Source organism: Aegilops tauschii, chromosome 3, assembly GCF_002575655.3.
Source record: "Aegilops tauschii subsp. strangulata cultivar AL8/78 chromosome 3, Aet v6.0, whole genome shotgun sequence".
Classification (NCBI taxonomy): domain Eukaryota; kingdom Viridiplantae; phylum Streptophyta; class Magnoliopsida; order Poales; family Poaceae; genus Aegilops; species Aegilops tauschii.
Genome location: NC_053037.3, coordinates 594219857 through 594247409, shown reverse-complemented (window position 1 = coordinate 594247409; position 27553 = coordinate 594219857). Strand labels below are relative to the sequence as shown.

At 44.6% G+C, this 27553-nt stretch overlaps 1 pseudogene; it reads left to right on the top strand.

The window, feature by feature from the left end:
* The first annotated feature begins 23343 nt into the window (after positions 1 to 23343).
* On the top strand, positions 23344 to 26985 carry LOC141020766 (L-type lectin-domain containing receptor kinase IX.1-like; annotated as a pseudogene).
* The last annotated feature ends 568 nt before the right edge of the window (positions 26986 to 27553 follow it).

Here is a 27553-nt window from a genome sequence, read left to right as displayed (position 1 = left end):
ATTGTATTGTGATTATTTTATTATGTTAGTGGAGTGGCATTCATCTAGATGGTTATATGGCACATGCAACTGATTTAAGTCTATTCTGAAATTTTGCTTTGTATTTACTCTATATGGAGTTCTAACCGGGTTAAGGATGTGGCTCTTAAATATTATATAGCCAACATAAACGTTTTTTGTTGCTAGGCCATTATATTATGGAGGCTTTGTCATTATGCATGAAATCAGCCACAAACTATATAATAAGAAGTTGGATGGAGTTATTTTCAAGATCAATTTTGAGAAAGCCTACGGCAAGGTTGTTGGTTATTTCCAGAACAAGTCTGGCAGATGAAAGGCCTCTCTCTGATTTATAGAGCTTGGGTTGTAATTTTGTCTAGAAAGGTAGTGCTTCCATTGAAGTACACGATGATGTTGAACAATTTTTTCAATCCAGGAAAGGGCTACGTCGAGGGATCCTTTACACCACGTATTATGTTTAAGACAATGGTTGGTAGGTTAAGTATCTTCATTAATTCTTCACAAAGAGTAGTATCTTCATTAACAATTTAACATAGCCAAGGAGGGTAGCCAGATTAGAGCTCTTATTCCTCATCTGGTTAACGATGGTCTGTTTATTCTTAGTATATGTTCGAACGGAGCCAATACTGTTGTTGTTTATTCCGGCTGGAACACAGGATGTGCGTGCGACGTGACATCGAGCTCCGACCCCCCGACAACCGGCTGTTGGTTTGCATAGTGAAATCTTTATCGATGTGTTTGTTTACGAACTTTCAAAGACGACACATCAAATGACTGTTGTGATCTTTTCCCGCATACTTCCTCTGTTCTGAAACTACAGTTTTTTGGGGACAGAGAGAGTAAGGTGATCTTTAAATCGTCCGCAATCATCCGGACCACGTGGTTCAAACATGTTTTGCCATCTAACGTAGCTCTATAGAGGTCCGTCGACCGGTTTGGACACATTTTTCGCAAACCCAAGACAACAAGGGATCTTTGCGGGTGTCCGGACCGCTGCCACGTCCACCCACCATAAAATCTCACCTGCCTGGCCCGCGCTTTTCGTCGAACACCTAGCCGCTTGTTGTGCGGCGTTCATGTCGGTCCAGAGCATGCATCGGCTGGTATTGATACCGTGCGACATGACCGGATGTGAAGGCGACGACGACGACGATGACAGCAGGTACATCGACGGTGGTGCGGCCACACATACAAGGTGGTCGTCCAATATAGGGTTTATGAATTTTTTTAGTTTTTAGTTAAATGGTAAAAATATCGACTTTTTTATGTAAATTAAGTCCGAACTTTAATGAAAACGATCGTGTTTGATGAACTTTGTCTGGTTTGTTTAAACTTGTTTTGAAATGTACGCGGATAGCATTAGTTGGCCAGCTCTCCCATCCATATCAGGGAACTGGTAATCTCCTGTTCGCAGATGGATGCAGTGTCTGATTTGCGGGTCAGCATTAGGGGAACTGGTATCCTGCAGCTCTACTACTCGATATGGTCTTTGCACCTACGTCGTGCTGCGTCGCTTACTTGCCGCTCCAACTTCTCCAACTGGTGGCTATGGCGCTCAAGTCTTCGGTTTCCAGGGCGACACATACTATGACGCCCAGCCTCAAATGATCCATCTGAAAAAAGCCGGCGGGAGTACGAACATCCAGAACGGATATAGGCCGATCAGTGCACGTGCAATCCGTGCCGCTCTAGGACGTCGCCGCCGGCGAGCTCGCCCAATTCATTGCCTTCTTTCACCATCTGAATCAAGGTAAACAGTGCAATCAATGGCGCCGGTTTAACTTTCTCCCTCGGGTATTATCCTCCGAAGATAATTCCCAACCTCCTCGACAACGACCGGAACCTCATCATCTTCAAGTAAAATGTTGGCAGGGTCATGTCCGGCAAATGGCCGAGCCGTGGCGCTTGAGTTTGACACGTACATGAACTTTGAGGTCGACACCAGCAAAATCCCCAACAAAGAAACAAACTCGCACAGCTTCCGAGGGCCTCATCAACTCCATGTATAGTTTGGCCGTGTGCTTTATTTATAAAATGGGATGAAAGTCTATTCTAAATTAAAAAAAAAAACGCCACAAACATGCTAGCTAGGGTGCTGACGGATACTTGATCGCCGGAATAACATATGCTTCCAACTTGGTCAGACAGCAAATAGTGCCTTCTTTTCTCACCTTGGAGATAGCGCAGAAAGGTGTTGCGGCTTTGTCGTTTGGCTTATATCTTTCTGTTTAACGGACACTACCAGAGGCCATTTGTGACCTGTACACAGGATGTGCGTCCAATGTGACGTCGAGCCCACAATATTTCGAGGTCAGAAGTTATTATATATGATGTGTGTCCTGTTCACGAGCTTCCAAACACACGCCGAAATGGCTGATATGAGCTTTTCCCACCGAATACACATCTTCATGCTCCTCTGCTACTCCATATGGTCACTGCACCTGCCTCGCGCTACCTCGCTTTATTTCAGCTCCAACTTCTCCGATCCCGACTACGACGCCCAAGACTTCAGTTTTCAGGGTTACGCATACTACGACACCCAGTCTCACCGGATCCAACTGACAAGAAAGGGCGAGGGCCCCCTCGCAGGCGAGTGGAAGGCGGCGGATCAGGTGGTGGCGGTGGCGATAGACCCGAGCACGAGATCCGCGGCTGTGAAATATGCAGAGACTTGTCAGAGAAGGGCAGATTTGGAGCAGAGGATTCTGGCAATGTTGATTTACGACGAGGCCACGGAGGAGGAAAGGGCAAGGATGCCCGTCTTCCGCCACTCCCCACCGGCTGCGTTTGTGTTGTGGGCGAGGGTGGAGGTGAAATCAGAGGATCCACGGAGGGCGCTGAGGTGGGAGTGCCTGCTGGGGGTCTTGCCGTCGGGCGCTCCACTGCAGCTCTCGCCCTCGTTGCCGGCGACCAGTCGAGATTGATTCGGCGGGCGGCGTCGCCGCCGGCGCTGGTGTTGACTTCTCCGACGAGAAGAGCGAGTCAGGCGAGATTGAGGAGGGTCCGTCAAGTTTCTGCTCAATTCTCAAGTTCTAAGAGTGGATTCTCTTCGTCAGCTTCGGCGAGTTCTGGGTCCAGTAGGAGCAGCAGCTTGAGCTCGAGGAGATCGACCTCGCCGCCGCTGGCGATCTTCGACTTGAGAGAGAGGGTGGACTCGGGCCCCTGGAAGCTTGCGGATCGGAAAGCCCCACAGGTCAGTGGGCCAGGCGAAAAAGATGGAATCGAGACAGCTGGCCGGTTCAGAGGGAGAGACGACTGCTACTCTACTAAAGTGGTGGCGCCTTCCCAAAACCCGCTTCCCAGTGCGCCTCCTGGCCTGCGGGTTGGGTCAACACAGAGAGATCCAGCTAGGGTTCGCCCGAGAAATCCCAGATCCAAACTAGTCTGGATCAGGAAAGACAAGTTTGCTTCACGGGAATTTTCGGCTGCAGACTATTTCCCTGTAGCTGTGCGCGATTCCAAGCACCTGCCCAACCCCAAGTTCTTTAGTTTCTCCCGTGATCACTGGTCGAGGAAGACGGGTAAGATCCCTTACGCTTCTGTGGTCAATCTCATGGGGGTGGTGGCAGAGACTCGGGCAGTAGAGGAGGAGGAAGATATGATGCTGGCAGGGGACGAAACCCGGGCCGTTCTCCTGCTACCACAACAGATGGTCGACAAGCTGCGACTACTCTACCTCCTCCTCAGGCTCCTCGGTCTCCATAGGCTCCCCAACCTCAACCCCCGCCTTTGTCAATTTTTGCAAAACCCCCATTGTTTCCGGTGGGAGTTGCTCCAGCCATGATGCAGCCAAATCCCATGTATGGATATCAGGGGGGATGGAACCCTCAGATGCAGCAGATGCCACAGTGGCCCCAGCACCCCAGTTTCCAGTATCAGTACATGCCAGCTGCCCCTAGGTACCATAAGCAATTCAACTCAGCAGGCCAGAATATGCAGCCAGCGCAGACAATGCAATACAGTGGTGGGAGTTCATCTGCAGGTGGTAGTGGACAGAATCAGACTGGTCACAACAAGAGTAAGAAGAAAAAGAACAAGAATCAGAGTGCTGTTGTACAAGATCAGAGTGCCTCTGCACATGAAGATGATCCTCCTTTCACTGTGGATCCAAAATACATAGGAGCTATCTGCTATAACTGTGGCCTGCCTGGTCATTTTGTGGGCATGTGCTCCATTCCCAAGATTTGTTTCATGTGTAAGACCCCTAGACACCATATGGATGCTTGCCCCACCTGGTACAAAGCATACCCAGCAGCTATGTATTGGGGGAGTGCAAATACTGGACTTGGGTTCTTCCACATTGAAACTAGTGATAAAAAAGACAGTGAGTGGCTTAATTTTGGCAATGTGGGACTAGTTCTTGTTGAAAAAGGTGAAATTTTTGGTAAGGAGCTAGGACAGCACTTCTCTGATATGTGGAAGACTAACTGGCCTTTACAGATCAGACCTTATGACAAGAACAAGTACATTGTCAGATTCCCTCCAAACAAAAAGATTAAGGACTTGGTGGAATACCCTTCAATTAATCTAAAGAAGGAAGGAGCGACAATCTCTTTTGCTGATTGGAATGGTGAGCATCCTGTCTATAACAGTCTGATAGAAACTTGGATTGTCATTGATGGCCTTCCACCAAAATGGCTCTCTTGGTCGACTATTGCTCAAGTGGCCACCACACTGGGAGTTCTTGTCAATGTTGACTGGCATACCATCTTCAGAAGTCTCTATGAGAAAGTTAGGGTCTAGGTGGCTGTTAGAGACCCCAGCAAGATCCCCAGAGACAGAGTTGTAGAGATCAATCATGAGCTGTATCTGTTGAATTTTTCTGTGGAGGGAGATGCTGATAATGGGACCACCTCAGACAAGCCATCTGATCCTGATGATAATGATGATGATTCTAACAAAAAGAAACAAGAAGAGGAGGATTTTGATTCTAGCAATGATGACCTATTGGGGGAGGATATGGATACTGGAACTAGTAACACTATCGACAAAGATAAGAATGTTGCTGCTGGTACTGGTTCCAAAGGACCAAAGTCTATACAAAAATGTTGCACCCCTGTCCCTGAGAGCAATATTGAAGCTTCTGTCTTCTCTAAAGTTCAAGGGGCCCCAATGACCAAAAGCTATCTGGAGGTTGTCAAAAAGAAGCCAATAGAAAACACGGGAGGTCCCCTTCTAGAGAGATTTGAGGCTGTGGTTACTCAATCCCACACCGGGCATCGACGTCAACTCCATCATCTCCCGGGCGTACGCCAACGTGGCCGTCCCTGGAAAGAACCTCACGTCGGGCCTCCCAATTGTCATGAATATGCAACTTGTATTACTAGGAGGCCAAAGCCACCATATATATGATGTACATGAGGATGCCAAAAGGCAAGAATACAAAAGGCCAAAGGCCATCATCAATATAACTCTAACACCCCCCCCCCCCCTCAAACTCATGGTGGCTCGACAACACTGAGTTTGGAGAGGTGAAATCTATGTTGTGCTCTAGTCTGTGCCTTCGTGAAGAAGTCCGCTAGCTGTAACTCGGAAGGCACATACTGAAGAGCAATAACATGATCCTGCACAGCAGCGCGCACATAATAAGCATCAACACCAATATGCTTGGTAAGCTCATGCTTCACAGGGTCCCACGCAATACTGATAGCACCTGTACTGTCGGACAAGAGGGTGGTAGGTGTAGTAACAGAAACACCAAAATCCTCCAGTAGCCATCGTAACCAAGTCACCTCTGCCGTCAGAAGAGCCATTGCTCTCAACTCGGCCTCTGCACTCGAACGAGAAACTGCAGTTTGTTTCTTCGTCTTCCAGGCAATGAGAGAACCACCAAGAAAAACACAGTAAGCAGAAAGTGAACGGCGATCCGAAGGATCACTGGCCCACGTAGCATCTGAATAGGCCTGGAGTTGTAACGAGCTGGAACGAGGAAAAAAAAGACGATGAGAGATCGTGCCGCGAAGATATCGTAGAACACGAAGAAGGTGACTATAGTGAACTGAAGTGGGAGCGGAAACAAACTGGCTCAGAATATGGACAGGATAGGAGATATCCGGATGAGTGACAGCAAGATAGACAAGACTCCCAACAAGATGACGATAACGCGTCGGATCAGACAAGAGCTCACCATCAGAAGCACGAAGGTTAACATTGAGCTCCATAGGAGTCTCAGCAGTGCGTTCGTCACTAAGAACCGCACGAGCAAGAAGATCCTGGATATACTTTTCTTGAGAAATAGAAAAGCCATCAGAGGAGGAGGAAACCTCAATCCCAAGAAAGTAACAAGGGGACCAAGATCAGACATAAGAAATTGCTCACTGAGACGGGCCTTGACAAAGGCAATGTACTCAGAATCATCGCCAGTGATGATCATGTCATCAACATATAGAAGAAGAAGAGTGCGACCACGAGCAGAAAGGTGGACAAACAACGCTGGATCATGAGCACTGGGCGAAAAACCAGCTGCAGTGACCACAGAGCAAAAAACTCAAACCAAGCGCGGGGGGCTTGCTTAAGGCCATGTAAAGAGCGACGAAGATGGCAAACCATGCCATCAGGAACTGAATATCCAGGTGGTGGCTGCATATAAACTTCCTCACACAACTCACCATGAAGAAAGGCATTCTTAACATCAAGCTGAGACACGGACCAGTGGCGAACAGAGGCCACGGCGAGAAGTGTGCGGACAGTGGTCATATGGGCCACATGAGCAAAAGTCTCATCGTAATCACGACCATGCTCCTGCTGAAAGCCACGAGCCACAAGACGAGCTTTATAACGCTCAAGAGAACCATCAGAGCGAGTCTTAATCTTATAGACCCACTTACAAGTGATGGGACGAACACGGGGGGGAAGAGAAACCAGGTCCCACGTGCCGTTGCGCTCAAGGGCAGCAATCTCCTCTGCCATCGCGAACTGCCATTCAGGATGAACAATAGCATCTCGATAAGAAGTCGGCTCAAGAACGGTCGAGAGACCATAACGAGAAGGAGAATATCGGTCAGGGGGCGGACAAGGCCGAGAACGAAGACCATAAGTCGGGTGAGAGGAGGAAGACGACACACCTGAAGTAGAGGGCACATCGGTAGACTCATTCACAACACGTGGACGACGAGTATAATGGAAAGGAAAGGACGAAAGAGGTGGAATCACTGGAGGTGGAGACGGGGAATGTATCGGTGATGAAGGTGGAGAAGGGGAAGCTATCGGCGATGAAGGTGGAGAATCATGCGACGAGTGAGTAGAAGAAACCGTAGGAGAGGACGGTGTCGGGTCTGCAACAGCAGGATGAGGAGTAGGAATACTGGGCACAGAGGGAGGTGTATCTGGGAAAGTAAGAAAAGAGATGTCCTCCATACAAAAAGCCGAGGAGGATGGACGCGGGTAGAAGGGACGAGATTCATCAAAGGTCACATCCCGGGAAATACGCATCCGGCGACCGACAGGATCCCAACACCGATAGCCCTTATGCTCATCACTGTATCCAAGAAAGACACACTCAACAGACTGAGCAGTCAGTTTGGTGCGTTCACGAGGGGCAAGCAAAACATAGCAAACACAACCAAACAAACGGAGCGCCGAATAATCAGGAGAACGACCAGAAAGACGCTCGAGAGGAATACCACCTTGTAGAGCAGCAGATGGCTGAATGTTGATGAGATTGGTGGAAGTAGTAACAGCCTCAGCCCAGAAGTGAGGTGGAAGAGAGGCGGCGATCATCATCGCACGCGCCGTCTCAAGAAGATGACGATGCTTGCGCTCAGCCACGCCATTCTGAGCATGAGCACCAGGGCAAGAGAACTGAGCAAGAGTACGCTGCTCAGCAAGAAATCCTCGCAGCGCATGGGAGATATACTCACTAGCTGAATCTGCGCGAAAAACACGAATAGGAGTGGAAAATTGGGTATGAACCATGGCAGCAAATTTTTTGTATATAGATAAGACCTCACTACGAGAAGACATGAAATAGATCCAAGTGTACCGAGAAAAGTCATCTATAAAGATAATATAGTAGCGATGACCCCCTTTCGAAGCAAAGGGAGCCGGACCCCAAACATCAGAGTGAACGAGATTAAAAGGACGCTCGGACACTGACTCGCTGTGAGGATACGGTAGCTGAATCTGCTTACCAAGCCGACAACCCATACAATCCAACAAAGCGTTACCAGAGACAGACCCCAGAACACCACGATGAACTAGAGACAAGAGACGAGAACCACATAAATGGCCAAGACGATGATGCCACTGCTGAAAAGAGCTGGTAGATGCAACAACAGGGGTTGCGAGACTGGCAGAGGTGGCAGCGGAGGGAAGACGAAGCCAGTCAAGCTCCCAGAGACCATCAGAACGTCGAGGGCCAGCACCAAGTAGAGCACCCGTGCGACCATCCTGAACAGAACATGAATCAAAGTCGAGAATGACCCTACAACTAGAGTCAACAATCTGACCACCAGATATGAGCTGCATGGTAAGTCGAGGAACATGAGCGACAGAGGGAACATGAAATGAAGAAGTGCTAAGAGTGCCTCGACTAGCTACAGGGAGGGGAGTGCCATCAGCCGTAAGAACACGAACAGGAGACTCGACAGGTCGAACAGAGGTCAAAGTGGAAGAATCATATGTCATATGAAAGGATGCTCCAGTATCAAGAAGAGTAGATGGTGGTTTCTCAGTGCCAGAAGAGTCAGCCACGGAAACTGCAGAACCTGTCGGTGAAGAATCCCAAGCATCAAGCAGGCATCGCAGTTGCGCAACCTCGCGCGGAGATAGGGACACGGCGGGAGAGGTAGAAACACATGTCGACGATGAGCAATCGCCACCTCCTGTGGAAGCCGCATGGAGAGTCGGCTGAGAGTAGAAAGTCAATGTAGAGCGGTCACCGTCGCGTGCGGAAGCCGCGAGAGGAGTCGACATAGAGCGCTCATCACCGCGTGCAGAAGCCGCGGGAGCAGTCGACATAGGGCGAGAATCACCAGTTGCAGAAATCGTGGGAAGAGTCGCTGAAGAACGACTAACACCATGCAGAGAAGCAGCTACAAGAGGCGCTGCAGTTGTCGAAGGAGTCAATATAGAGCGACCAGCAGCACCGGTGGAAGTCACAAAAGGTGTCGGAGTAGAGCGACAACCACCTCCTCCAAACGGGTGAGTACCAAGCACCGAGGAAAGACGCATGTGTGAAACGGGATCAATGTACGGAATACCGTCGAAAAACATGGGGCAGCGTGGGAGAGGGGTACCCGACGAACACATTGTATCGCCTTTTTTCTCTCTCTCTCTTTTTTTTGCAACCACAGACTTCAAGCCAGGCAAACAGAAGCAGACCAACTGGCAAAGTAGCCGTCCGCTCACCAGCAGCCCAAAGCAATTCACGGGCCGTGCAGGGAGTAGTCCGTACGCGCGCACACACAACACACAGGTAGGTGGATCGATTCAGCCCCTGTAGTTAACACACGCAGGTGTGAGAAGTGGCCGGCGGCCGATCTAGCATGGCCGATCTGAGGCATAACCGGCCGGACGCGGACGCGGATGGCACCTGGAACCGGTAGCCGGCCGACGCGGCCGATTTTGGGCGGGGACCCGAGCTGCTCGATCTGGAAAGGCATGCAGCAGATCGCGAAGCGGACGGGATGGGTGGGCAGCTTCGTCCAGGCACTGGAGATGGCGGAATCCAGCGGTCGGCGGCAGAGATCGGCTGCTGGCCTCAGGCCACTGGCAATCCTGAGTTCGTGCTCTTACTAGTCGAATTGATAGGCTGGTGCTACGATCGCAAGAGGAACCCGGTTGAGTTCATATGCTGGTGGTGGGACGACAGTTACACACGTCTCTTTCTTGTGTATGAGCTTTTGTCACAAGGTAGCCTCGATCAACACCTACACAGGGGCAAAAGTTGGTTACCATGGTCCAAGAGGTACGCATTATAATTCCATCTCGAGAGCATTTACATCATTGCATGCAACATTGTTTTTTCTCGATACATAATGAATGGTTACATGCTTTCACAAGCAGGTACGAGATCATCCTCGACCTAGGCTCTGCACTGCAATACCTCCACGTAGATTGTGAGCAAGGCCAACAATGTATCGTACACGGCGATATCAAGTCTAGCAACGTGCTGCTTGGGTCTTCATACGGTGCCAAGTTGAGTGACTTCGGATTGGCAAGGTTTGTTCACCATGAAACTGGGTCACAGACCACAGATGTTCTGCAAGGCACTTATGGATATATAGACCCTGTGTTCCTCGACACGAGCCAACGGAATAGACAGTCAGACATATACAGTTTCGGCATTGTCCTCAGGCCCGGCCCTGATGGGGGGGCAGGGGGGGGCGGCCGCCCCGGGCCCCCCAACTCCAGGGCCCCCCTCCTGATATGTTGTTGTACGCTGGTGGCTCATAGCTTCTGCCGGAAAGAAATTAGCCCAAGTAATAAGGAAAGACGTAGCAGGACAAGCAAGTACAACATACGCAGGCAATCACGTCGTCCAATCAGTACGATCATGATTCGTGAGGCATGAGATCGCGTCCCTAATTCACTACCCTATTTGCCTCTCTATTCCCACGTCCTGAACTCCCGATCACAAGTCGCAGGCCGCCGGCAGATAGTATTCTCCGGTAGATGGATCCAGCCACACAGAACTCACATGCATATCGCCAGGCCATGGCAATTGACAGCGCCGAGCGCCTCCGGCCGGTATCCACTTTCCAGGCCATGGGCGTGCGATGTGGACTGTATGCGGGAACAAGTACATGGACAAGTGCCTCATTGCTGAGCGTCTAATCAAGGACGCCGATGCGATTGGTATGAGCTATATCATCTTACTATTACCTATTCCCCAATCCTTGTATGTAGGTTGCTAATTAATTAATTTACCTCCGTATACATATATGATGCATATCTTGCATGGTTAAATGGTTTGGCAACATTATGCATCTACAAAAAACTGTTGTATAAAATTGATGTCGACCCTATCATAAGTGAATTTGCATCGAGAATTATTTTAAGAGACTCAAACTTATTTATCTATTTATTTTTCTTTGACTTTGCTCGGTAGTTTTGATGTTTTCTAGGATCAGTGAATGTCTATCGTTTGGAGTTTTCGTTTGTGAACATGTATGTCCTCGATAGCAGTGGCAGAGCGTGAACCAAATACTAGGTGGGGCCAAATGAGTTTATAACATAGAAAATGCTAGGGTGATTAGAGACGCCGGAAGATTAGTGTCGCGATTAGCATAAAAATAAGCATATTTGGCAAAATTTCATCTACCAAGGGGGGGCCAGCGCCCGGAATTGTCCCCACTACGCTCCGCCACTGCTCGATAGAAGAATGAGTCAGCCCGTGTCATGAGTTCCCGGAGGCAAGCGGGTGTTAGAAGACACTTTTAAGTTATAATACCTAAAAAATATTAGATGCAAAAATTAAAATTGGGTTATGTTATGACCCTTGTATTAGGGCCCCCTGAATTTTAGTTTCGCCCCGGGCCCCCAAAACTGCAGGACATGCCCTGATTGTCCTACTAGAGATGGTCTCCGGAAGGGATCCAACAATGTGTCTCCATGATAGGCCTCCCTTGTCATCATGGATAAGGAGTTTGTACCATTGGAATGACATCCTGGACGCCGCAGATGAGAGGCTGATAAGAGGCGAGTCCAATGTCGCGCGTCAACAGATGGAGCACATGTTACTCATCGGGCTCTTGTGCGTGCACCAAGACCCGAGCATACGACCGTCCATCACCCACACCATGGAAGCCCTGTGATCGAAGGAGCTGACATTGGACATTGCTCCCCTAGCGCCGGTGACACTCTCGCTGCCATAGCCTTTGTAGTTCAGGATTTAGTCCAAAAATCAACAAAGTAATAACATATACATGTATTCCTTTTTTTAATTGATACCATAAATATATTCAATGATACATATTGAGTCGGGGTGTATTGGGAATAAGAATCATGTGCTAGAAAGCCGGATGTATGCATCAACTGATGACCCGCACAATTGAAAAGTGGCTAGATTTCCTTGATGCTAGTACAAATGTGGGTTTTTATATTTTATATGGTTTTTAATAAATATTTTAACCATTTTCCCCATACTGTATGCTTGTATGAAACTATAAATGACTATATCTAGTAACAAAAATACAAAGGTGAAAATATTTTCACGCACTCCCATGTCGATAGTAAATTCAAAAAATACTATAAAACCAAAAAAGTATGAAATTTTGGGGTATCAAACTTGTCGATCATTCTACTCGCATATGAATTTTCGTGGAGGAATGTCACCCGGTTTATGTGGTAGTGCAGAAACTTCATACATGAGTATACCAGTCGACTATGTATGTTTCAATGAAAGAATGCCACCTAGGAATCTTAGTATCCCTTCAAATAGTTCTTTGCTTTGATTTGTCTGAAATAGTATTGATGTCATTTCTTCATGAAACTTCGTACGCGATTATACCACTCGACCATGTATGTTTCAAAAAGTCAGTTTTATATTATTTTTGTAGTATTTTTTCTTCTGGATTTACTATTCATAAAGGGTTCCCGTGAACCATGTTCCACATATCCGTGTCCTACTTTATTGACCAATTTAACTATATACATAAACATACATTGCTTGTATACATAAATTGAGCCACCTCTCTATCCACCAGCCCCCATATGGCCATATCAAACCATATAGTATAGTTGCATTAATCAATCAACATAGTATTTTTGTAAAATTGAAAAAATTACTTAGTTACACCTTGAATTAAAATCATTATTCATAAATGAATCCGCTAATAGTTAGACATCAAAGAAGGAGCACATCCTATTTTTTGGTGGATCTTCACAAAAAATCAAATGATTGATATATAAACCTGATGTTCTATATATCAACCTGTTTCATCATTTGTTCTATTGTAATTATTTTATTCTATTAGTGGAATGATATGCATTTAGATGATTCTATGGCATGAAGAACTGATTCAAGCCTATTCCTAAATTCTGCTTTGTATGTACTCTATATGGAGTTCTAACCGTGTTATCGAACCAGCTCTTAAATATCATATAGCCAACACAAACGGCTTTTTTGCGAGGCTAGTATATTATGGAGGCTTTTTCCTGCATGAAACCACCCAAATTATGTAATAAGAAGTTGCATGGAGTTATTTTCAAGTTCAATTTTGAGAAAGCAAACGACAAGGTGTGTTCGTCAGTTCTACAAGCATGCATGGTAGATGAAGGGTTTCTCTTTGATTTGGAGAGAGCTTGGGTTGATAACTTTGTTTAGAAAGCTAGTGTTTCCATTGAAGTAAATGATGATGCTGAAGAAGTTTTCAATCTAGGAAAGGGCTATGTCAAGGGGATCTTTTATTGCATATTATGCGTAATACAACTAATCATCAACCGGTGCATCAGTACAAGCTTGTTATTTTCTGTGGCAATTAAATACTTTTTATTTGAATTTATTAATACTTTTTTGATAGATTTTTATTAGAGGGGTTTCATGATTATACATAAGGAATAGTGTTTGGAGCATTTATCGGAAAGAGCATTGGAACCTGATGGATATAGTGCTTGCCATTTAACTTCACTAGACCATGACAGTGCTCATTGCATACCCTTAATCATTGTTGCCTCTATCCTACTAGGGAGGAATAGTGGTGGAGGGTGTGACACGGAGTTGCGGTAGTGTGTGCGTATCTGTATTGACTCCACCCACACATAAAAACATATACAGTGGATTAGTTATCTGAACCCAGAATTGTGCAATTGCATAAATAAGTAACATAGACACTAGAGGTGATCCCGGACTCTGAGAACGCCTTAGCCCTACTGCAGGTTTCATTGGTTTCATTACTCTCTTGTTCCTTCCTTTCATTCTTATGCACTTTAATTCTCGTCACAAACATTCATGCAATATTTTCACTTACGCATGACTTTTGTTTTCAATTACAATTAACTTGTTGGCACATTTGGATAAACCTCTATAAGGAGCAAAGAACGTTTCCTAGCTCTCTTTGTGATCGATACAATTACTTCAAAAAGCCTACAACTCAACCATGCGGACTTGAAAGACATCATGCTTTTTTTCTGGCACCATTGCTGAGGAGCTAAACACATTTGGGCTTTGTTTTAATCTTTAGTTTATTTTGTTCACTAAGTTATTTTACAGGTTCTAGGCAACCACGGCCGAGTTGGGGCATATGTATCAACTCACAACAATAAAGCTCTGGGACTGCCTATTAAATAAATCTTCACATCTATAGGCCCAAGACCTAATGATGAAACATACAAAGTTTATTTGAGTTTACTCCGATTATTGTAGAGTAAGAAATTTATAGTTGATGGTAGAGAAGATCCATATCAACATATGCAACTGTTTGATGGGAGGAACATCCAATTTAAATGCTTCCACGTATGATGAATGAAGTTAAAGCTTTTTTACTAGACACTAATTGCCAACGATGAAAGCATGGTTATACACTCATCTTGTAGGTACCTTTGCCAGTTGGGAGAAAAGTTCTAGTGCATTGATGACCCACTTTTACCCTGAAATAACCCCTATGGAGCCACATGCATGACCACCAATTTTAACAAAAAAACCATATCAAAGCCTTGCTAAGTCTTATTTGAGGTACCCTACTTTACTTGATAATTTTCCTCGTCATATTTATCCACCGTGGTTGGTGTTACATTTCTTTTCTGGAGGGGTAAGTGAACAGTGTAAGACGAAACTAGATTTTGCAGCCGGAGGACCTTTTATGGAGGGGGTTAAGTGAACAGTGTAGGAGAAAACTGATTATAATGTTACTCAAGCTTGGGGTTGTTAGATAAAATCCATCCTAATCATTAGGCTTGAGAATTAGATAAAAGGGGGATATAGAGGAGTAGAGCTTGATTATCATTGTATTAAATCCTACTCCTAGTTTGGAAAGGTAGAAAATACGAGCGGAAATTTTCAATATGACTCTCATGTTGTTTTCCAGATCATAAAAGTTTATACTAGTGTTTGTAGGTACCTAAAGGAAAATGGAATGTTACACCAAGCATACTAGTGTCCTCCATTAAAAAATCTTGTGAAATGCCTACAAAAAAGAAGCCTGCTTACGTTTCACTAGCGTGTTAGCCTGGGAGGATGGTGCAATAGAAAAACCAAAGACTTGAATAAAAGCAAAAGAAGAATGTAGAGGTAAGTCAATGCACTATTAAACCTCATATAGACATAATTAAGGAGCTTGCTATATTGAAAAAGGAAAGCTACAATATTATTCAACTGGATAGAGAACTGACTTCCCTCGTTAAAGGATGCATTAAAGTATGGATGCAGGAGAAACCTATATTGCCATGCTCCTTCGGAGGTACGTCCTACTATGGTTTATGTGACATTGGTTTCTCAATTAATGTTATACCTTATATTTCTTATGGCGAAATACACGATGAAATATAATTTTTAGAAAGAACTTATGGTATTCTTCAAAATGTTCATATTTTTTTTGGTACCTTTATCCATCTTGTCGATCTTGTTGTGCTGGAGATACCTGAAGATTATTTTTTTCCTATTACACTTGGGAGATTCTTTTTGAACACTACCAAGTGCTAACATAGACCACAAAGAGGAAACCATTTCTCACAAATTCAAGCAAGAAGAAATGAAATTCCATTTTTCTAAGTTAAAAAATAAGCCCTATCATCAGGAACCCGAGGAATGCGAGGAGAAAACTATAGCCTAGCTAGCTGTAATTTATTTTGGAACCCAAAAAGACGAACTAGAAATAAGCCTAACATAACAGGAACAAGGGGTCAACGTTCAAGAAAAAATAAAATTTGATTGGATAATGGATTCAACTCCAGTTGAAGATCCACCTACAAATGAAATTTATGAAGTGTTTGAGTGGAAAGGAGATGACAAACTCCCACCTCCTAAACTCAAACCACTACCGGAGGACCTCAAGTACAAATTTTTGGATAACACCAAAATATTCCCTATCATTATAAATGCTAATCTTTCAGGGGGCACGAGAGGATAAACTTATGATAGTGTTAAAAAGGCGACATATGGTTTTCAGATATTCCATGAGTGAAATAAAAGGTACAAGCCCGTCCATTTACACACAAAGTATACCTATAGAAAAAGGAGTTAAAGCAGTTATTGAGAGCCAACGGAGGCTGAATCCCTATACAAAGGATCTGGTGAGAAAAGGAGGTAATACGTTTACTTGACGCATGCATTATATATTTACCCCATATTGGATAGTATATGGGTCAACCAGTTAACTTAAAACCTAAAAAGGGAGGGCTCTCCATTGTACCAAACAATAATAATGAACCAAACCCTACCAGAACTATCATTGGGTACCGCATGTGCGTTGATTATAGGAAATTGAATAAAGAGACCCGCAAGTATCATCATCCACTGCTTTTCATTGATGAGATGCTTGACATGCCTTAACCTCCAGCGTTGTCACGGGTAGCCGTGTGAGTTGAGTTGGGCCTTAGTAATCCTATGCTAGGATGTAAATAACATTTCCAAGTCCATGATCCAAATACATATTTATTCCGCTTCAAACATTGAAATGCCCCGAGCCTTTGTTCCTGTCCATTGTACTACTTCCAGTTTCCACATGGTGGTGCTTTGAAGCAAAGTTATTTTTGTTGGGTGGTACATTTTTCATTTAGTATCTTCCTATTCCGCGTGTAGGGCTGCGTGAGCTGAGCAAATTCCCCCTCTCCCCCACCCCGGCGCGCGGGACAACCCGCACACTTGCCTTCTTTTTTTCAGCTTCTTTCTTTCCGAGCAGTTTTTGGAAGGTTCTCCTCTCGGGGGTTTTCTCTATATTTCCATGTCAGTTCTATCGGTTTTCTTTCAGCCTTTTATGTTTCATTTCTGATCGTTTCTTATTTTCCTTTTCCTTTTTTAATTGTTGAATTATTTAAAATGTTTGATTATTTTGGAAATCTAGGCACATTTTGAAAAAACAAATACCTTTTGCAAATCCATGAACATTTTTAAGTAGAAAAGTTTTTAAAGTTTGCTTGAATAGTTTTAAATTTTGGACGATTTTATAATTTTTTGAACATTTTGAAAATTGATCGAGGGAAACTTTGTAAATCCAGAATCATGTTTACAAATTTAGATTTTTTTTTTAGAATAGTGATTATTTTTAAAAATTTGTTATATTTCTGAATTTACTAACATTTTTTAAAATTTCTTAGCATTGTTTAATTCATGAACTTTTTATTTGGTACATTTTGAAATTTTCATGAATTTAAAATTTTGAGAATATTTATTTTTAATTTTGAAACATTTTAAAAACTTCAACATTAGTCAGTTTTGTGAAAAAACCTGGTTCTAAATCGGTGTGCCTAATCTTGTGTACTGAATACAAACTGGAGCAGTTGACTCAGAACATTTTGTAAGGCTAATCCACACTTTATTTAGTTCATAATGTGGTAAGGGATACAACAAATGTTTTCATTGATGAGATGCTTGACAGGCCTTAACCTCCAGTGTTGTCACGGGTAGCCGTGCGAGTTGAGTTGGGCCTTAGTAATCCAATGCTAGGATGTAAATAACATTTCCAAGTCCATGATCCAAATACATATTTATTCCGCTTCAAAAATTGAAATGCCCCGAGCCTTTGTTCCTGTCAATTGTACTGCTTCCAGTTTCCACGTGGTGGTGCTTTGAAGCAAAGTTATTTTTGTTGGGCGGCACATTATTATTCAGTATCTCCCTATTCCACGTGTAGGGCTGGGCAGGCTTTAGCCAGGCTATGAGCTTCAACATTCATATCGCGCTTCTCATGGATGAGTTCCACCGTCACAAAGTCCTGTGTCTTCCTCTTTGCTTCACGTATGACAGATTTTGACGTCCCATGGTAATCCCCCTTTATGTGGTTGACAGTCGCCATGCAGCCAGACGCCGCCACACCCTACGGTGCAGCGCCTAGCTCGGGGGCGTTGCACCTCTGTCCACCGTGGCAGCCCCTGGGCCCGCACCCAGCAGTGCAGCGCCTCCGAGCTAGGCGCCACACATGTAATGTGCAGCGCCTAGCCCTTAGGCGCTGCACTGTCTGTTACTAGTTGCCTGCCCCCCCCCCCCCCCTCTCCCCCACTCTCCCCCCACACACCCCAACCCCCATAGCATCCGACCCGAGATTTGCCCCCTCTCCCCCTCTCAAACCCTCTCCCAAATCTTGCAAATTTGAAGATTTTGTCTGTGGATTTCGAACTCAAACCCTCCCTCAAGGTAATCTTCTCCGATCTCCTTGTTTTGATCCAAGTTATGTTAACAATTTGCTCATTTGTTGCTAGTTTGGGGAAACCCTAGTTTTGTATGGATCTAGAGATTTGCATGGAGATGTGAGATGTTTATTTGCCAATTTCCTGTGATTAGTCTTGTTAGTATGTTAGGGTTATTCTTATGGGTGTTCTTATGTTGGTGCTAGGGTTAGGGTTTGGGTTAGGATTAGGGTTGTTGCTTTTCATATATATTTTAGGGTTTGTACTCCGTGTTAATCCTTGGATTAGTACTCATGGAAGCAACGTTACGTTGTGTTGTTTGAATGCTTATAGGGATGGGAAGAACATGTGTGTTTGTTCATCATGGGGACAAAGACGCCTTCTTGAAAGGCAATATTGAACCGGACCCGGATGAGCTTGACATGGTGTTTGATAGTAGTCCTAGCTATGCGGAGCTCTTGCAACAAGTGAGGAAAGATTTGAATTGGATGGACTCTAGTGATATTGTTGAGTTGGAGGGAAGGCATAATGTTGGTTTTGGAATGCACATCCGTTGGAAGACAATGCGTGTCAACTCGGAGCAATGTTGGGTTGCATACAAGGAGACGGTGGCCGAATCACTAGAAAAGGCTCTTAAGTTATTTGCAACGAAGAAGGTTGATTCAAGTTTGCATTGGAGGCTCCAGAGGAACCATATCGATAAGGGCATGCATCTGCTCGCGCCACCCATCAGAATCAGTGCTCATACATAGAGGATTCCCCTCGATAGGAAGACCGGCGATGATAGCAATATCCTGGAGCGTCACGGTCATCTCCCCGGTCCGAAGATGGAAATTGTGTGTCTCCGGCCTCCAACGATCAACAAGCGCGGTGATTGCTGCAGCATTGAGGGGTGGCGTCGACCGGCTGACCAACTAAATGAAAGGGAGGAGTCTTGTCTCCCTTACATACGGTGTGTATCGCTCATCATAGCGCATCCCCCAAGGTTGACCCCGTGAGACCGAATCTTCAGAGGTTGAAGCTCCTACAAACAAGCAAATCAGAAAATTACATATGGGGCATTTGTGTTTGAAATAAACACGAAGTTCATAATACCGGCCAATTCATTATTACCCACTGCTCCACCGACATAGCGTACGACCGGTGTTGATGGTCCCAGTGATCATCGAGAAGACAAACCATCCTAACAATTTCAAACAAAGCTTTCTTGTCAACACGATTATCTAAAGTACGCCTACTATATGCAAAATTCAAAGCACATGTATCCAAAGCATTCTTGTCAATACAAATATAATTTCAATACAAATAAACAAAACTAGGCCTACTTCATGCAAGATTCAATACAAATATCTTTTCCATAGAAATAACATGTCAACCTATGTATCCAAACCATATCTTTTCAATAAAATCAACTAAACTAGGGTTGCAAAATTAGGTATCTAATACATGCAAGATTCTAATACATGCAACATTCTAATCTAACAAGGGTTCCCCAAATCTAATACATGCAAGATTCAATACATGCAAGATTCAAACAAAGGTTCCCCAAATCTTCAAAATAGCATACATTCTATGGATAGAAAGAAGGGGATCGGAGGAGAGTACCTTCTAGGATGGATTGGTGAAGGAATCCACGGACCAAATCGTCAGATCTGAAGGATTTGAGAGAGGGGATTGAGAGGGGGAGAGGAGAGGGCCGTCGCTTCTTCTGTAACTGGTGCAATGGGGTGGGTTAGGGAGGAGAGGGCCGCGGCGGCTGCATCTAAGTCACCGTGCAGCGTCTAAGGGCTAGGCGCTGCACGTTACACGTATGGCGCCTAACTCGAAGGCGCTGCACTGCTGGGTGCGGGCCTAGGGGCTGCCACGGTGGACAGAGGTGCAACGCCCCAGAGCTAGGCGCTGCACCGTAAGGCGTGGTGGCTGCGTGTCGGGCGCCACACAAAAAGGTCGGCCGCGTGAAATAGTTTTGGGAGCAGTTCATTCTGTGATTTGATTTTGTCCATAGGTCAAAATTGTCAAATTTGCCCCTCGCTACTTGCCATTGCTTCCAGTACCTCCTTTTGTGAGCTGTTTTTCTAGAAACCTGAAGGGTTAGTTACAAGGCCACGCTAGCTGCCGGTCAGCCGGCGCTAGCTTTTGGCCGGTCATGTGCTAGCCCCATGATTCAATTATCAACAACGGTTTCCCTCATCATCTCCATCATCAGCAAAATCCTTCAACGGCCCAAGAAAAATTCATCGCCGATCACAACAAAATAGCCACTTCGATAACAGGTCCGACGGAAAAAAAGTCGCCGGTCCCAGCACAAATCGTGGGTTCCATAAAAAGACGTCGCTAGTTGTAGCAAATGGTCCTGCCCCTGGACGCAAAAAAGGGAGCGATGGCCACCAACACACCCAGCTCGCAGCTCGTTCCAGCTTCTCCATAGCGTGTTGCAGGACCTTATGCTGACTGTTGTAGCTCCATCGCCGGCGGTGGCTTCTGGCTCCAACAAAGTTCGTCGCCGGTTCCAGCATTTTTTTTTGCCATTCTTTGCAAAGTCCATCGCCGGTTGTAGCAAAAAAGCATCACTATGGAGGATCCCAAAAGTAGTTGCCGATTCCAGCTAAAAATGCAATCGGTCGCAGCAAAAAACTAACATGTTGTAGATAAGGGAGGGGGACAAAAGTGACGCGTGGGCCCCACACGTGCGTGGCCTGCCAAAACAGGGACACATGGGTCGCGTAGTCCGTTGGATCAAGTAAGATCCAACGACTAGTGCGTGACCCGCGGGCGCTTGGGCCGGTCAGCCGGATAACAAGGTTTTCCTAGTTACAACGGGCCTAGGTTCCCTTGGTCCAAAAATAGTTCTGGGTCACTCGGCTTCAACAACTTTTTTCATACACTTGGTTTTTTTCGTATACAATTTTTGTATACACGAGAATCATTTTCTCTATACGCACTGAACATTTTTAAAATGCTTGTTTAACATTTTTTTCAAATATTTTCCCGCAAAATTATTATGGAAAAAGTTGATCATGTACTTTAAAAATGTTATTCAGCATTTAAAATGATAAAAAAACTATTGAAAAATTTTAATAAAGCATTTGGAAAATGTTAAATTTGTATTAAAAATTATTGATTTTGTATTAAAAATGTTAATCAAACAGTTGAAAATGTGAAATATGTATAGAAAAAATGTTCCCATGTATTCAAAAAAATCTTGTGTTCTTTTAGAAAATTTGCATTGTTGAGGAAATCGTTAACTGATAGTTGCTCGGTTGGTGGGCGAGTAGGGGATTAATAGCCTAATCGATAAATCAGTCGGCCAATTAATCAATTAATCGAATGATTTATCAGTTTATCAACTACTCGGTGACCATAGAGTAGAGATTAATCGGTAAGTTTACTGGTTAATCAGACAAATTCTTGAACAGGTAAAACTGTTAGACTTGTATTTAAAAAATGTTGATCAAGCATTTGAAAAATGCTAATGTATATAGGAAAAATACATGTTGATCAAGCATTTGAAAAATATTAAATGTATATAGGAAAATTGTGGACCAAGTATTAAAAAATGGTTAATCTTTTATTCAAAACAAATATTAATCAATCATTTCTAAAGTGTTAATATTGTATTTGAAAATGGTAATCATACATTTAAAAATGATAAAAATGGGTATCTAATTTTTTATGAACATATATTAAAATAATGTTGATCATGTATTTGAGGAATGTTAATCAAGCATTTGAAAAACATTAAAAACGTGTATAGATTGGTTTTTCACAATTTATTCAAAAGCCAAGAAAAAAACAAAGGAATAGAAGAAAACTGCTGAAAGTCAAGAAAGAAAGAAAAGAAAAACTCAGAAAGAGGACCAAAAAAGAAAGAAAAGCAAAATAACCCTGAAAACTGAGAAAGAAACAAACAAATACAATGAAGAAAAGAAAACTAAAACTAGTGAAAACCATGAAAGAAATATAGAAAACCGATGAAAAGCCAAAGAAAAAAATTAGTCTAAAGAAAACAGTGACAAAATAGAGAAAACTGATAAAAAAGAAAAAGGAAAAGAAAACAAAAGAACGGAACCATTACATTAACTACCACAAGCGCTCTTCTCGATCTTTAAGCGAAGTCGAAAATGCTTGAGCCGAGACTGATGGAACACTCGTTATAGGGCAAGATATAGCCTTTGCGGTCACACTGCTCGGGATTCGTACAAAGAGGTGCGCGAACGGGAGTTGCGCCGGCCCATTACCTAACTACCTGATACTGGGTTTTGAACCTTCTAAAGGTTCGGTGTGGTTTTCCCCCTTTTTTGTTGTCTTATTCCCGGTATTTTCTTTTTATTGTTTGTTACTTTTTCCATGTTTTATTTTGTTTTTTGAAAAAAATCATAATTTTGAAAGAATGTTAGTATTTTAGTAATTTTAAAATTTGGTATTCTCAAAAATACTTACAATTTGAAAAAATGTCCATGCTTGCAAAATAATGTCTGTATTTCAAAACATATATATTAAAAAACATTCTAACCTACAAAAAAGTTCAGAAATGCAAAAAATTCTTGTTTTTTAATAAATCAAAATTGGAAAGAATCGTTTTTAAGAAATATCAAATTGTAAAGTAAAAATTTAAAATAATGTTCATGTTTTTATAAAGTTATCAGAAATTGAAAAAACGCGTTCCAAAAAGTTGCATTTTGAAAAAGTTCATGTATTTTAAAAATCTTTGAAATATTCGAAATTTTTTAAAAATTTTAATGCCCCCAAAACAAAGTTTTCATTTTTTTTAGAATAACCGAATGAGAAAATCATATGGTAATAAAAAGCAACTGCTACAAACTGTATAATGCAAGTGTACCGGCCCATCAACACGCGCCCTGTCTACAAGAATAATGGTTGATCTCAACAAGATAACAAAGGCCAGGATCATGCGACGAAGATGTTTGTGACGGTGGATCCGGAAATGCTTATTGTGCAACGACAAATCATGAAACGTGAACCGAGCTCATGACACTCCATTCCATAGACGAACGAACTTGGAGTTGATATATCAACATCGATCATGTAGCAAGCAGGAAGGGAAACCAGCCAAAGCAAAGCTAAAAAAGATGGTCTGAGATGGCCATTCCCAAGTACATCCTGTACTACCAGTACTTCCTCCATTCTCTTATACAAGACCACAAACTTAAATTACAGGTATCAAGGTAAAATTCAATGATTGCTTTGCAAGCTAACTTTTCTTCTCGTTAACTGGGATCATTAATATGCCTGCATGCATGCAAGAAAGGAATGAGAAGGAAGTAGCACAGTGTCATTATGATCACATGCATGCAAGTATTAAACAAGTTGCTAGTACGAGAAAACATCATTAAATTTTGCCTCGATTACTGTTAGTGGTCTTGTATAGATGCAGCCCTCCATTCCCTTATACAAGGCCACTATGAAAAATACATTTTGCATCTATACAAGACCACTAACAGTAATCGAGGCAAAATTTAATGATGTTTTCTCGTACTAGCAACTTGTTTAATACTTGCATGCATGTGATCATAATGACACTGTGCTACTTCCTTCTCATTCCTTCCTTGCATGCATGCGGGCATATTAATGATCCCGGTTAACGAGAAGAAAAGTTAGCTTGCAAAACAGTCATTAAGTTTACCTTGGTACCTGTAATTTGAGTTTGTGGCCTTGTATAAGTGAATGAAGGGAGTACTTATTTTCTCACCTAGGAGACAGCGCAGAACGGTGGTGAGGCCTTGTCGTTTGGCAATACCAGAGGTCACTGTGACATGTACACAGGATTTGCGTGTAGCATGACGTGGAGGTCCGAGTGCTCCCCGGCAGCTGGCTGTTCGTTTGCATCGCCAAATATTCATCCAAATATGCATTGCCACAGATCGATCACGAGCCAATATATAAGCTGGGATGTGCTTGTTCACGAGCTTCCTTGCAAAGCAAATGGCATCCCCGAACCCCTCGACAACGGTCGCAACCTTGGCCTTTACCAGAAAGACGTCGGCAGGGTCGCGACCGACGAAGACCGGGCCGTGGCGGTCGAGTTTGACACCCTCAAGAACCCTGAGGTCGACCACAGCGGCAGCCACATGGGCATCGACGTCAACTCCATCGCCTCCCAGGCGTACGGCAACGCGACCTTGCCGGACAGGAACCTCACGTCGGGCCTCCCAATGACTTGCCATATCAGCTACGGTAACGACACCTAGATCCCAGCAGCCGTTCTCCAGGCCGGCAACGCGACCTCCTACCATGTCAACACCACTGTTGACCTGAGGGATCACCTGCCTAGTGTGGTGGCCATCGGCTTCTCAGCTGCTACCGGACGAGGAGTCGAGATACACCAAATCATGTCCTGGTCGTTTAACTCCACCTTAGATCCACCGACGCAAAGCTGCAAGGTTCTGCCGCCGAAAACCCCCAAGATGTGGTGGAAACTACTAGTAGAGGTAATAACTGGAGTTATTGCAATTGTGTGCATCTTTGTCGGTGTACGTGGATGGCAGCTATGCACGCTAAAGAAGCGTTACAGAGCTCTCGCCGGGGGGCTTCCACATTCTGATTATCACAAGCTGGCGCGTGTGGCCAACAGATTTGCAAAGGAAAACAAGCTCGGCGAAGGAGGTTCTTCCTCTGTTTATCGGGGCCAACTGACTAGTCCAACAAGAGCAATGGCAATAAAGATATTCAAACCAGCGGCATCTGGCCAGGCCCGCCAGGGGAGGAATGCGTTCGAGGACGAGCTCAGGATTACCAGTCGGCTGAGGCACCGGAACCTTGTCGAATTGATAGGTTGGTGTTATGACGGCCCAAGGAACCTGGTTGAATTCATATGCTGGTGGTGGGACGACAGGTACATGCGGCTCTTCCTTGTGTATGAGTTGTTGCCACGGAAGAAAATCTTATACGACCTGGGTCGTGCGCTGCCGAACGTGAGACCCTGTCTAGCGCCTGACACCTGGAGAAACGAATCTCAAAGCAACATGAATCCCGTTTCCATTCCCGACTTGCAGCCGCCCCGTTTTCCAAATCCCTAATCCCTTTTCCTTCGCCGCCGCCCTACGCTCGCTCGCCGCCGTCGCCGCCGCCGCAACTTTTCTGCTCACTCTGTCGCGGAAGTACCGAGCCCGTCTCCGCTGCTCTCCCACGCCGTCCACAACCATGCTCATCGACGCCCCGGCAGCTCGCCCATGGAGGCGCAACTCCTCTGCTCGCTGCGTCGCTAGCCACTGGTGCTCCTTCCACGGCCATGCTCCTCATCCGCCCCGCTCACGGCACCACCTACTGCTTTACTCCGCCGGCTGTGGCCTGGCAACTCGGCGTTGGAGTTGTTACCTGCTGCTGCTGGCTGCATCTTGACACATGGTGCTGGACACTGACGAAAATGCAGAGCTTGATGTTCTGTCGACACTGACGAAAGACGGGCAACATGCATGATGGCAAAAGGAAGATAGAAGAAACAGCAAAACGATCGGCAGATCTCCGGCTCGATTTACTGTTGTGCATGCCTGTGTGGATCATGATTCAGTGCTTTCTACAAATGTATGTGAGATGTTGTTTCAGTCATCAAAACAACAAAATCAGGAAGTCAAGTCAAGTTGTTTAGGATAGCTGATGTTTTGTTCATTTTTCTTCAGAATTTTATTCTGAAGTCAAGTAATATAGGATGGCTGATGAGATCATGGAGCTTTTCTGTATAAATGAATTTATGTACTCCCTCCGTCCCAAAATTCTTGTCTAGATAGACAAGAATTTTGGGACGGAGGGAGTACATTGTGAATAAAAGTTCCTGGTATTTGCAGATTTATTGTCCTACTTGTTATATTTGTGATCAACTGAACAAAACATCCCAGATTTACAGCTCTAATCAAGCACCAACAATATACAGGGAAAAAAAACTGCCTTTGTTCAGTATTGTACAGCTCAAATCAAGCACCAACAATATACAGGGAAAATTCTTATTGAGTCGGCGGTGCCGCAAGTGCAGGCGCCCACGAGCATGGTCGTGGCCGTCGGGGACTAGCAGTTGGCTACTTCTGACGGGAGTGGAGCACCACCAGCAAGGAGTCACGCCCGGCCGCCATCGAGGGGCATCCCCGTGGCCAAATGTGGAGAGCAGTTACGACGGTGCCGTGAGTACTGCCGGCGGGGATGGAACGCGCCGTGCTGGGGTGGTGTACCTGGCGTCGAGGAGCACACCGGCGGCGATGTGACGAGCAGGCTGCAGCTTGGGTCGTTGACTCGTTGGAGAGATTTGGAAACGGGGAAGTGGGGAACGAGATGCTGCTGCTTTAGGATTCGTAATGCCAGGTGTCGCACGCGGGAGAAGGTCTCACGAGCAGCTGTATGCGACCCGGTCGCATAGGATTTTTTCCCTGTTGCCACAAGGTAGCCTTGATCAACACCTACATGGGGCAACAGTTGGTTGCCATGGTCCAGGAGGTACGCATTATAATTCCACCCTGAGATCATTTTTACATCGTTTAATCCAAGTTTAGTTTTCTTTCCTTGACACATAATGCATGATTACATACTTTGAAAAACAGGTACAAGATCATCCTCGACTTAGGCTCTGCACTGCAATACTTTCACGTAGATTGCGAGGAAGGCCAACAATGTATCATACATGGTGATATCAAGTCCAGCAACGTGTTGCTTGGGTCTGTTAAACAAGGGATTTGTGATTCTGGCGTACCTCAACCGAGGCGTCCTGCACATGTATTTATACGCATGGGACGATGAGTACAGATCGATCTCTAGGATCGTAACAGAGTCTATCTACGATATCTACAAGTGGTTACAATCCTAACTATTCAAACGTGGTGTACAAGGAAGATACAATCGGTTGTTTAACATGCCCCCTTAATAGAACCGGAAAGATTGAGATTGTGCCTGAAGAACCGAAGTTGATGTACACCAATTGGTTTAATTAGGCCATCTGCTAGCTGATCTTGCGTAGGGATGAACCGTATTGATACGTCTCCAATGTATCTATAATTTTTGATTGTTCCATGCTATTATATTGTCTGTTTTGGATGTTTTATTGCATTAATATGCTATTTTATATCATTTTTTGGGACTAACCTATTAACCTAGTGCCCAGTGCCAGTTGCTGTTTTTTTACTTGTTTTTTGCCTTTTCAGAAAGGAATATCAAACGGAGTCCAAACGTAATAAAACTTTCATGATGATGTTTCTTGGACTAGAAGACACCCGTACACTACTGGAATCAGCAGATTTGCCGTCTGCCGACTCTTTGCCGTCAGCTAGCGGACGGCAAAGAAAGGCTTTGCCATCAGCCACCGGAAAAC